The sequence below is a fragment of the Rattus rattus genome, chromosome 16 (assembly GCF_011064425.1).
Source record: "Rattus rattus isolate New Zealand chromosome 16, Rrattus_CSIRO_v1, whole genome shotgun sequence".
Lineage (NCBI taxonomy): Eukaryota > Metazoa > Chordata > Mammalia > Rodentia > Muridae > Rattus > Rattus rattus.
Window position 1 is genome coordinate 7,437,971 of NC_046169.1, and position 9,989 is coordinate 7,447,959.

A 9,989-nucleotide genomic window follows, 5' to 3' on the forward strand; every position below is an offset into this window, starting at 1 on the left:
GTCTCCATAGGGGAAGTGTCTTAGCTACAAGCACACATGGACAGTTGGCTGGCTAGTGACCTCCCAAAGCTATCCCCACCTCAGGTGGAAATTCCTGGTTTCTTTGGAGGCTCAGTTAGGTTGCAATGATGTTTTGCTGGGGCAGACAGGTGAACGAGTGCTTACGGAAGCAGACACCGGTGAAAGGATGTTTCACCATAGAGCACGTGGGAAAGGATGCATGCATGCTGTTTAGAAAGAGTATAAATATGGTCCCACAGACAGTGGGGACTTGAGCATTGGCTCGAATTGTTCTGTGTCACTAAACTCCACCAACGACACTCATGTATTGGTTCATCTTCCACTGTTTTGCTAAGCTTCACTCTTAGCAACCTTGTAGAAAGAAACTCACCAAAGAACTTATTTTTTTTTTTGAGACATGCAACAATGTCTTTTATTAGGCACAGAATTTTAAATGATCTCTTCAATCTCTCCATACACAGGCAAAACTATGTGTGCCATTGAACTTACTGGAGCTTGCCAACTACCTAGAGAAGGATACTTATCCCCAACCTGCTTAATCAGGAGGCCAGTTCATCTGCCAACCTCCAAGGACTTGGAGGTGAATATGATAGACAGACTGCCCCCCGACTGCACCTTCATTCACCACCATCCGATACTCGCATTTTCAGGCCCAGATCTGCAGCACATTTCTTGCCAACAATCATTAAATGTCCTAGAAGACTTTCATCATCATCATCATCATCATCATCATCATCATCATCATCATCATCATCATCATCATCATCATCATCATCATCATCTGCCACAGAAATCTGGGATATGTGCTTCTTGGGTATCACCAGAAAGTGTGTTGGTGCTTGAGGGGAAATGTCATGAAAAGCAAGACACCGATCGTCCTCGAAAATGATCTTGGCCGGGATTTCTTTGCGGATGATCTTGCCAAAGATTGGGTCGCCACCGGGCTGGGCCACTTGAGCCTTGGCAATCTCGTCAGCCATCGCGGCTGATCGCTGTCCTTCCCGCGCCGCGGCCACCAAAGAACTTCTTGAGAGGTCCCTGCGGCTTCTTGCTGCTGCCGAGGACTCTGGCTGATTGGTGAGCCTTTCACTTCCTTCCGGACTGCACTGCCCTTGCCGATTCGTGTATGGTGTCTGGTTTGCCAGTGGACTGGACTGGAATCCCCGCAAAGGGCTTTCTAAACAGGTCCGCCTCCCCAGATGCTAATAACCTTTCTTTTCCACTATCCTTGGTGGGTAGTGGGCTAGACGGGAGGTCAAACCCTTATCGAAGTAGGGTGTAGACACCCACACACACCTCTCAAAGTTTCCCGTTCCCACTCCCAAAGCCGAGGTCAACATAACCAATCCCTCTGCTTTGACACTATTTTCATCCTACTTCTCTTCCCTCTGTACTCCTTTGGCCTTCACACTGGAGGGCAGGTGCCTCACATCTCTCTCCTGTTCAGAGTCCTCGAAGGAGGTTCCCACTCCCGCAAGATGAGTTCTGCAGTTCTCACGAACACAGCATTTCCTGTCTGAACACCTCCGCTGCCCGTCTTCATCTGGGAGGGCTCGACCATCTCTATGTGGCTCAAAACTCAACTTTTCCTTTTAGCGTTCCTGGGTGGTTAACCCTGACTACATCTGCCATTCCTCTGGGCTTTCCATGGCATTAACATTAGGGCCTGGGTTTTTTTTTGTTGTTGTTGTTGTTTGTTTTTTAATGTTTTTCTCTATAACATTGGAGATTTCTCCTAGGAGGAGATTATTTCTTATTCATCTTGAATCCTCAGCTGCAATCACACATGGCTGTTCAATGAATATTCATGATATCCTAACAATAATGAACGTCCAGGCAATGTAGATGGTACTTAGACAGTGGGTTCATAGAGAAGCTTGAAACTGGGGCCTGGGAAGATGGATCGCCTGACAGACCATGGATCTGCAAGCATGAGGACCCGAATCTGATACCCAGCAGCCACGTGGATAAAAGTAGCCAGGTGTGTCACCACACACGTGTAATCCCAACACTGGGGAGTCAGAGGCAGGTGGATCACTGGGACTCATTGACCTGCTAGGCTGGACTAATTGGAAATCCCAGATCCCAGGGAGATACTGTGTTTCATAAAACAATAAAAAGTGAGTGGGTCCTGGGGAATAGAATTCAAGATTGACCTCTATATGCAAACATGTGGCACGCACGTGCAGAACACACACACCCATACATACATACATACATACACACATACACACACACACGTTCACGCGTACACACACGCACACACACATACACATGAAATGAAAAAGAATGATATTATGTCACCTGCAGGGAAGCAGATGGAGTTGGAGATCATCATGGCACTGAAGTGAGCCAGACACAGATTGATAAATAGCATGGTTACTTTCATGTATAAAGTATGGATTTTGAAATATGCAAGGACTCACACACACACACACACACACACACACACACACACATATTCTATGTGACATAGACTCTTTGAGGGAAGAAAGGGGACTAAACAATAAGAGAACATAGGAAGAAGAGGAAATACACAGCTCATGTATGAAGCGTGTGTGTGTGTGTGTGTGTGTGTGTGTGTGTGTGTGTGAGTGTGTCTGTTGGGGTGGAAGGAGAATGGAAGGAGGGGAAGGAGGGCATTGGAGAGGAAAGGGGAGTGAATACATCCAAGTGCAGTGGTATCCACATGACAGTGAAACTCGGTATTTTGTGCACCAGCTTAAAACAAATAGAGACGGCTCAGTGGTTAGAGCACTGACTGCTCTTCCAGAGGTCCTGAGTTCAAATCCCAGCACCCACATGGTGGCTCACAGCCATCTATAGTGGGATCTTGACGCCCTCTTCTGGTGTACAGGCATATAAGCAGGCAGAACGCTGTACCTAATAAATAAACAAATCTTAAAAAAAAATAATAATAACAAAAAGACAGAGACCTCCAAGGCAGCAGGCTTGCAAACTCCCACGGTGTACACGTGGAGAATAGACTTCCATTTTCTGAGAGAAAGCTGCAGAGACGGCTCAGTGGTTGTTGTTTTTGAGTAGTTGTTGCTTTTCCAGAAGACCTGGGTTCAATTCCCAGCACTCACACGGTGGCGCACAACCTTCTGTAACTCCAGATCCAGGGGATCCTGTGCCCTCTTCTGGTCTCTCTGGGTACTGCATATACATAATGCACAAATACTCTTACAAGCAAAAACACCCCCTCCACATACAATTAAAATAAATAAATTAAATTTTTTCCAGGAAAATGCTGGTAGCCTGTGTGACTATTGGATGGCAGAATGTGATACTCCATATGGTCTGGAAAGTGCATGTTACCTGTCCCTTCACTACTCAGTCCTGTCAGCCATGACACAGCGTCCCCTTACACTCATGAGGCAGATACACAGCACAGAATTTGCTGAAGGAAAAGACATGGAAAACACCAGGACGTAAAGTTACCTGCTTGCTAAAACAGCAAGTACCCCAAGGTAAGGGCAGGATACAATTAGATACAAGGTAAGCACGGGATACCATTAGATACAACTTCTTGTTCAGTTCTTCTGGATTCTAGAACCTCCCAGAGCAGAGATGGGGTGCAAAGAACATGACCTCTTGAATCCAAGTGTCTTATTGCTGTGAAGAGATATCATGACCATGGCAACTCTTATAATTGGGGCTGGCTTACAGTTTCAGAGGTTTAGTCCATTATCATCATGGCAGCGTGCAGGCAGACACAGTGCTGGAGAAGGAGCTGAGAGTTCTATACCTTGACCCTAGGGCCACCAAAGTGAATGCCCTAATAGTCCTGCCTTGAGCAGCTGAGACCTCAAAGTCTGCCTCCACAGTGCACTTCCTCCAACAAGGCCACACCCACTCCAGCAAGGCCACACCCACTCCAGCAAGGCCACACCTACTCCAGCAAGGCCACACCCACTCCAGCAAGGCCACACCTCCTATGGGCCACTCCCTATGGGCCAAACTGTCAAATACATGAGTCTATGGGAGCCATTCCTATGCAAAGCACCATACAAGCATATATGGATTAAATTCCAAATCCACTGTTTACTTGGGAAAGTTAGGCAGAGGTTGGAGAGACGTCTCAGCAGTAAGAATACTTGGTGCCCTGGCAGAAGCCCCTAGTTTTGTTCCCCGAACCCACACGATAGGTCACACTTCCCATTCCAGGAGATCCAATGCCTTCTTCTAGCTTCTGGGAGCACCTGCGTGCATGTGGTGCACATATATACACTCAGGCCCATACACATAAAATAATATTTAAGAAGGAGCTATGCAATGACCAATAAACACTAATAATGTCTTTCTTATCATCCCCTCCTCTTTCTGTTTTGTGACGGGTAGGAACAATTCCCTTCATGACAGATGCAATTTGGGTCTTCAATGTCCCCCTTCTCCCTCCAAATATCCAATTGTTAAAGGCTGAGACCCCAGAATGGTATAATGGAAGACCCATGTGAGCTAGAGCCGAATGAGAGGCTTTTAGGTTATTGAGGTGACGCCATTCCCTCAAAGGTAGTTGCGGAACCCCGACTTCTCCCTGGCTGTTTTAGCTCCTCCCAGCATGTTCTGCCACACCACAAGATCAAAGCAGTAAGGCTGACCCATCATGGACATCCAACACTGCAGTCCCAATTACCCCTTTTATGTACAAATTAATCATCCCAGGTGCATATTACCATAGTGCTGAAAAGATGACCCTCTCCCCCCCAAAAAAAACGCCCAGAGAAAATGTGTTTCCAGTCAGTGTTCTACTGAGCAAACAAAAGGGTGCCCTGCAAATGACTAAATCTGAGCTTATAAAGCAAAAATTAGGCCCAGTGTACGTATTTTAAACAAACAGAAAATAGGTCACAGGATATGCCTATAGTTTCCAATAAAGAATTCTATTTTTAAAAAATACCCTGCAGGCTGATATAGCTGAAGACAATGGCCCTCTGATGGCCCCAAATTTGGCTACTAAACTATAGAGTCTTCATTTTATTGGTCGGGTTATTACTATACCCAGTTTGCTTCTAAAATAAATATCCCACGCACTCTTCCAGAGCATCCTGTGCAAAATTACCTGTGGCAGTCATGGAGGATTGCCGCAGTGAGGCAGAGAGATATAAGCTGCCCGGGCCTCGGGTGGAAATAAAATCAATCCCAGATAGATGATACATGAATGAGTTCCCTTCATTATCAGATCCCCTTGACGTTTCGCGGTAGGGTGGGGGAGAGGGGAGGGGAGGAGTGGGTAACAATGTAACTATCTAAGCCCATGCATGAGTTATTGTGTAACAACTTTGCTTGTAAAACAAATATTTCCCCCAGATTTTGGATGTTTGTTCAATTTTATTTTTCCTTAGAGAAACCCCTGAAAAGGAGAGAACTTCACTATCTGATCAGTCACCTGAGATATATGGAAATTAAGCGACTCGCCTGAGGTGACAGGTCCCGGTTGCCAAGGATGCTGTTTTAGTTAATTTTGTGATCCCTGTGCCAGGACAACTATAGCCCTCCCCGCTCCCAATATGAGATTATCACGTTTGTCGGTTACTATGAAACACTAACCGTATCTGGTAAGCATTTTTAAGAGGCAAGCTGCGAGGTACTCCATAGAATGCCGCGCCAAGCGAAATTGCTTTCTATTATCGTTAGGATCCTTAATAAAAAAGGAACCTTACATTGGTAATGCAGCAATTATAAATAAAGGGGGGGGCTCAGGGACAGCGCGAAAAGTGACTGGACACAGAAGCAACACTGCACCATCCTTGGCCGCTGACACAACATCCGCGTCCCTGACGACACAGATCTGGTGCATGAGCTCAGGGTCCACTGTCTCTTTCAGCCAAACGTCTAGGAAAATGCCCACCTCTTCCTGACACTGCTTAGCATGGACTGGGTGAGAGGTACACATAGCTCCAGAGAAACGAAACCAGATAGGAAGCCGAGACTCCGCGTGCGTCGGACCCACAGTGTTGTGGGAGCCTCCAGTCCTCAGGCCAGCTTTCCATCTGACCCTAAGAGACCGCGTGCATCAGTTCCTCCCACCACGAGTGGTCCTGCAGTCTCCATGGTAGCAGGCTTTACCAGAGACACTAGGGACACCCCTGTTCTCGGAGCAGCCTAACAGGCACCGCGACGCTGGGCTCATCTCGTTGATTCTTCTCTCTAGATGGTGTGAAAACATCTTGTGTTGTGACACTGCTTAGACAAATTCAAGCTAATTAGCTGCAGCGCTGTTCTTAGTTCCATGTTGATATTTTTTGATGAGACTGGACTCTAATGCCAGATGATACAAGGAAGGATTGCATCCTCGTGGATTGCAATCTCTGTGACAGGCATGGTCCCACAGACTACCTCCTGGCTTATCAACAACGCCCTCTAACACCTTTTCCAATTCTCCATGTAGAACTGATGTGAGACAAGGTCTCACCACATGGCCCCTGCTGTTCTGAAACTGCGTAGCGAGACCTTGTCTCAGATCAGTTTTACATGGAGAATTAGGAAGATATAAGCGTATTATTGATAAGAAAACTGGTCCAGTTCTCTTTCGGCTAGCCTGGAAGTCACTATGTAGACTAGGCTGGCCTAAAACACGGAGATCCACCTGCTTCTAGCTCCTACCTGCTGGGATTAAAGGTGTGCACCGCAACACCGGGCCGAGACTGGCAAAATATTTCCTAGCTGTCCTCAGCCCATTCCCAAACCCAGCGTAGGATCCGTACACGTTCCTCCCATTCCTCTCTAGGACGTGGGCGGTTACACACAGAAAGGCTTAGATGGGAAAGAGTGTCCGCCAATCTGCCAACCATCCGTCTGTCCATCCACCTATCATCTATTTGTGTACTAAGATGCAAAATCACAGTTTTTAATCCTTTTTTTTTTCAAGAGGAAGCATCTCTGTGTCGATAACAGCTGCTGAGACTTAGTGATCAATCCTCGTTGGGCTAAATACAGCTACAGCTAACGATCTCTCCACAACTGCAGAGAAGCCGCAGGGAAGCCAGTTTCCCTCGGCTACTCATGGAAGACGGAAGAGGTCAAGCAGGGCCAGCCTGGGGAGGGACACTGTCAGAACCCCCACGCAATCTTTCTGAAATTCCAGCTTTCTGAGAGACAGACTTGATTCATATAGTCCTCACACCGTTGGCACGTCAGAGACCGGAGTTGTGGTCCTTGCTGCACGCTGCCCCACTTTCCCTTTAACCCATCCTTCATCTCCCTAGAATCAAGTTTGGAATTTCATCAGACATTATTGTTAGGCTCCGTAACTCATCTCTACAGTCAACCAGTGATAGTATTTTTTCCTCACCAGACTACTCAGAGCTAAGTCATTTCCCCTTTTAAGATAGGTTATCTATTACGTCCCTATTACGTTTTTTTACATCCCAGTTGCATTTTAGTAATTACCACAAAGACTACAAACCTTCTGTAATGAACACCTCATACAGCTCTCACTCCTAAAACCTTTGCCCACTTAAGCCCCCCAAATCTTCCAGTTTGGGGATCTGCTTTCGAACTTATCAAACAGCCGTAAATCTATATTTGATTCCTCTCAACATGTGTGGAGGGAGAGTCCAAGCAAATCAAGAATAATGAGTGATTCAGGATGCGCAAAGGCCCTGGGGTCAGAATCAGGGAAGTAACACCCCCATTATTCCCTCCACATCACTCCCAAATCATAGTACTCTGGAATGCATTAAAGAGGAAGTCTCTGTCTTTTCACAGAGAACATCACTAGGGCACAGTGTCTTAAAGCCCTACCCTGGCAGCCATATTTTAATATTCTCCTATTACTTTATGCACACTAGCCTACGTGTCTAAGTCTTTTCCTCCATTAAGACTGTAGAGCCCTTGTGTGGACACTGTTGCGGTTTGAATAGGAATGGCCCCCATAGACTCATGTATTTGAATTCTTGGCCACACGGAGTGAATGGCACTATTAGGAGGTGTGGTCTTGTTGGACTGGGTGTGGCCTTGTTGGAGTAGGTGTGGCCTTGTTGGAGTGGGTGTGGCCTTGTTGGAGTAGGTGTGGCCTTGTTGGAGTAGGTGTGGCCTTGTTGGAGTAGGTGTGTCACTCTGTAGGTGTGCTTTGAGGTCCCCAAGTGCTCAAGCTATGCCCAGTGTGGCACACAGTCTCCTTCCGCTGCCTGAGGATCAAGGTGTAGAACTCTCAGCTCCTTCTCTAGCCTGGATGCTGCCATGCTTCCAGCCATGATGACAGCATGGTGTTAAATGTTTCCCTTGAAAAGAGTTGCCGTGCGATGGTGTCTCTTCACCGCAATAAAACCCTAACTAAGGCAGATAAAATATTAAGCGTGTGACACTGAACCCTCATTTCAGTACACGAGGCTTGTGTGAACAGATGTTGTTACTCTAATCACTGCTGGCCGGCAGATACAGCATGGTAGTTAAGAGTCTGTGGCCTCTGACCAATGGAAGGCAACCTTTGAATGGGAAGTGTGGTCTAATGGAGATCAACAAACAGCATACGTTTTACTTGCCAAGACGTGTCGGAGGTAAACGGAAGAGAACACACTAGCCAATTTAGCCTCTTGTGACTCTAAATATAAAGCTGCTGACTGAAGGCCAAGAGCACAGCTGTCCGTGGCTCCTCCAGCAAAAACTGCCCAAGAATGAGATGCAGTTCTTAGCATCCAGACACCATCAGACATCCGGGAGCTTGTGGTCAGAGAGAGACTAACTCTGATGGCAGATGAAGCGTGTGCGCCAGGTGGCACTACCTGCCCTGTGTAGTCGCCTTCCCACGGAACAGAGACCACAGTGTTAAGGGAAGGTTAATTTCCCCTGTAGGTGTGAGGCATGAGGTGAGCCATTCAATTAAGACAGTCAGGCTCGTTTGCCACAGGGTCCCAGGGTGAAAACTCCCATTGACACTTTCTTCTTTTCCTCCCTCCTTCTCTCCATCTCTCCCTCTCTCCCTCTCTGCCTCCCTCCCTGATTCCTCCTGTGGGGTGTGTGTGTGTGTGTGTGTGTGTGTGTGTGTGTGTGTGTGTGTGTGTAAAACCAAACGGTTTCTCTGTGTAGCCTCGGCTGTCCTAGAACTCACTCTAGATCAGGCTGGCCTCAAATTCAGAGACCCGCCTGCTTTTGCCCCCCCAAGTGCTATGATTAAAGGTGTGGGCCACCACTGCCCAGCCTTCATTGACACGTTTTTAAAAGGAAAAATTGATCATCAAAAAAGGGAGAAATTTAATCCACACAATGAGTGTACCTTCTAGTGTGTGACAGGCAGTGCAGTTCCCCCAAAGCGGGGCCTAACAAGTGCAGGAATACACAGCAGAGCTGTTTGGAGGTGCTTGCGAGGGTTTGTGGAGTGGGAAATGATGAGACTTGTAACTGCTGGAGACTCAGAAAACACAGGCTTGGGTGAAGGCTGTGACCTTGAGGTGATATTGAAGAAGGACTTTGGGGACAGAGAAAGAGACATTCAAAGGGGCTTAGGCTATGAGCGCTGCAGAGCTGTGAGGGTCCTGCCCAGGCTAACAATGTCATCATAATTAACACTGCTTGAGTGCTTGCTGTGTACCAGGTACCACTTGAGTGCTTACTACATACAAGGATTAGTCCTCAAAGTAACCCTAAGAGCTTATGCATAAAACAAGCCTACTGTTCAGGTCAAACCTCGAGACACGGAGAAGCAAAGGTCGGCACAGATAGTGACAGGTTGGAATACAAAAACCAGACACACTGCTTCAATCACCATCAAATGCACTGGACTCGGCTGCTTGCTCTGGGATGGATACCCTGAGATAGACCTCTGCTTTCTTCACGGGGACCAGGACCCTCAGGGTTATCTTACCTCATTTATCTGTAAAACAAATAATGCATCTCCATGGTTTTCTTTATTAAAAATGAATACGGAGGAGTCGAGTGGTGGCACCATGGTTAAGATCAGTGGCTGCTCTCGCAGAGGACCTGGGTTGGATTCCTAGGGTCCACTGGGTGACTCAGAACTGTCC

The 9,989-nt window shown here is 47.0% G+C and overlaps 1 pseudogene; it reads right to left on the bottom strand.

Moving 5' to 3' along the window:
- Positions 1-541: 541 nt before the first annotated feature.
- LOC116885652 lies at positions 542-1,001 on the bottom strand (annotated as a pseudogene).
- Between the last annotated feature and the right edge of the window lie 8,988 nt (positions 1,002-9,989).